This window comes from Schistocerca gregaria, unplaced genomic scaffold, assembly GCF_023897955.1.
Source record: "Schistocerca gregaria isolate iqSchGreg1 unplaced genomic scaffold, iqSchGreg1.2 ptg000577l, whole genome shotgun sequence".
Taxonomy (NCBI): Eukaryota; Metazoa; Arthropoda; class Insecta; order Orthoptera; family Acrididae; genus Schistocerca; species Schistocerca gregaria.
In genome coordinates this window covers 1,768,167-1,771,614 of record NW_026061968.1, presented here as the reverse complement: position 1 = coordinate 1,771,614, position 3,448 = coordinate 1,768,167, and positions in this window count along the sequence as shown.

Sequence of the window (3,448 nt, the reverse complement as noted above, 5' to 3'; positions counted from 1 at the left end):
AGAGGAGGACTAGCAACTGCGTTGAACGGGAGAATGTGAAAAGTGTTCATATGTAGTAAAAAACTGAGAAATCCGTCCGTTTTCTTCATTTATTACCGAATCGACTTAAAGCCAGATCGTTACATTGGCCGCTCTTCTCTCTGAAACGGTTACATTTACCGTCTGCAAAGCTATGTCGCGTGCTGCGGTATGCGGAGAAACTAACCGCACCATAGTAGAACACAGAAGAAGCTTCTAAGTTGATGTTATAGCCAGTTAGAAGCAGTACAATCCAAGATTTATTTATCGATTATTGACTTTTTACCCTTCTTTAGTGCCTTGGACATGAGCTACGACCTTAAGATGTTGCACCAGAGTAGGACTAGCAGCTGCGTTGAACGGGAGAATGTGAAAAGTGTTCATATGTAGTAAAAAACTGAGAAATCCGTCTGTTTTCTTCATTTATTATCGAATCGACTTAAAGCCATATCGTTACATTGGCCGCTCTTCTCTCTGAAACGGTTACATTTACGTCTCCAAAGCTATGTCGCGTGCTGCGGAATGCAGAGACACTAAAAGCAAAATAGTAGAACACAGAAGATGCTTCTATGTTGATGTTATAGCCAGTTAGAAGCAGTACAATCCAAGATTTATTAATCGATTATTGACTTTTTAGCCTTCTTTAGTGTCTTGGACATGAGCTAGGACCTTAAGATTTTGCACCAGAGTAGGACTAGCAGCTGCGTTGAACGGGAGAATGTGAAAAGTGTTCATATGTAGTAAAAAACTGAGAAATCCGTCCGTTTTCTTCATTTATTATCGAATCGACTTAAAACCATATCGTTACATTGGCCGCTCTTCTCTCTGAAACGATTACATTTATCGTCTGCAAAGCTATGTCGCGTGCTGCGGTATGCAGAGACACTAAAAGCAAAATAGTAGAACACAGAAGATGCTTCTAAGTTGATGTTATAGCCAGTTAGAAGCAGTACAATCCAAGATTTATTTATCGATTATTGACTTTTTTCCCTTCTTTAGTGCATTGGACATGAGGTAGGACCTTAAGATTTTGCACCAGAGGAGGACTAGCAGCTGCGTTGAACGGGAGAATGTGAAAAGTGTTCATATGTAGTAAAAACCTGAGAAATCCGTCCGTTTTCTTCATTTATTATCGAATCGACTTAAAGCCAGATCGTTACATTGGCCGCTCTTCTCTCTGAAACCGTTACATTTATCGTCTGCAAAGCTATGTCGCGTGCTGCGGTATGCAGAGACACTGAAAGCAAAATAGTAGAACACTGAAGATGCTTCTAAGTTGATGTTATAGCCAGTTAGAAGCAGTACAATCCAAGATTTATTTATCGATTATTGACTTTTTACCCTTCTTTAGTGCCTTGGACATGAGCTAGGACCTTAAGATTTTGCACAAGAGGAGGACTAGCAGCTGCGTTGAACGGGAGAATGTGAAAAGTGTTCATATGTAGTAAAAAACTGAGAAATCCGACCGTTTTCTTCATTATTATCGAATGGACTTAAAGCCATATCGTTACATTGGCCGCTGTTCTCTCTGAAACGGTTACATTTACGTCTCCAAAGCTATGTCGCGTGCTGCGGAATGCAGAGACACTAAAAACAAAATAGTAGAACACAGAAGATGCTTCTAAGTTGATGTTATAGCCAGTTAGAAGCAGTACAATCCAAGATTTATTTATCGATTATTGACTTTTTAGCCTTCTTTAGTGCCTTGGACATGAGCTAGGACCTTAAGATTTTGCACCAGAGGAGGACTAGCAGCTGCGTTGAACGGGAGAATGTGAAAAGTGTTCATATGTAGTAAAAAACTGAGAAATCCGTCCGTTTTCTTCATTTATTATCGAATCGACTTAAAGCCATATCGTTACAAGGGCCGCTCTTCTCTCTGAAACGGTTACATTTATCGTCTGCAAAGCTATGTCGCGTGCTGCGGTATGCAGAGACACTAAAAGCAAATTAGTAGAACACAGAAGATGCTTCTAAGTTGATGTTATAGCAAGTTAGAAGCAGTACAATCCTAGATTTATCAGTCGATTATTGACTTTTTACCCTTCTTTAGTGCCTTGGACATGAGCTAGGACCTTAAGATTTTGCACCAGAGGAGGACTAGCAGCTGCGTTGAACGGGAGAATGTGAAAAGTGTTCATATGTAGTAAAAAACTGAGAAATCCGTCCGTTTTCTTCATTTATTATCGAATCGACTTAAAGCCAGATCGTTACATTGGCCGCTCTTCTCTCTTAGACGGTTACATTTATCGTCTGCAAAGTTATGTCGCGTGCTGCGGTATGCGGAGAAACTAACCGCACCATAGTAGAACACAGAAGAAGCTTCTAACTTGATGTAATAGCCAGTTAGAAGCAGTACAATCCAAGATTTATTTATCGATTATTGACTTTTTACCCTTCTTTAGTGCCTTGGACATGAGCTAGGACCTTAAGATTTTGCACCAGAGGATGACTAGCAGCTGCGTTGAACGGGAGAATGTGAAAAGTGTTCATATGTAGTAAAAAACTGAGAAATCCGTCCGTTTCCTTCATTTATTATCGAATCGACTTAAAGCCATATCGTTACATTGGCCGCTGTTCTCTCTGAAACGGTTACATTTATCGTCTGCAAAGCTATGTCGCGTGCTGCGGTATGCAGAGACACTAAAAGCAAAATAGTAGAACACAGAAGATGCTTCTAAGTTGATGTTATAGCCAGTTAGAAGCAGTACAATATAAAATTTATTTATCGATTATTGACTTTTTACCCTTCTTTTGTGCCTTGGACATGAGCTAGGACCTTAAGATTTTGCACAAGAGGAGGACTAGCAACTGCGTTGAACGGGAGAATGTGAAAAGTGTTCATATGTAGTAAAAAACTGAGAAATCCGTCCGTTTTCTTCATTTATTACCGAATCGACTTAAAGCCAGATCGTTACATTGGCCGCTCTTCTCTCTGAAACGGTTACATTTACCGTCTGCAAAGCTATGTCGCGTGCTGCGGTATGCGGAGAAACTAACCGCACCATAGTAGAACACAGAAGAAGCTTCTAAGTTGATGTAATAGCCAGTTAGAAGCAGTACAATCCTAGATTTATTTATCGATTATTGACTTTTTACCCTTCTTTAGTGCCTTGGACATGAGGTAGGACCTAAAGATTTTGCACCAGAGGAGGACTAGCAGCTGCGTTGATCGGGAAAATGTGAAAAATATTCATATGTAGTAAAAACCTGAGAAATCCGTCCATTTTCCTCATTTATTATCGAATCGACTTAAAGCCAGATCGTTACATTGGCCGCTCTTCTCTCTGAAACGGTTACATTTATCGTCTGCAAAGCTATGTCGCGTGCTGCGGTATGCGGAGAAACTAACCGCACCATAGTAGAACACAGAAAAAGCTTCTAACTTAATGTAATAGCCAGATAGAAGCAGTACAATCCAAGATTTATT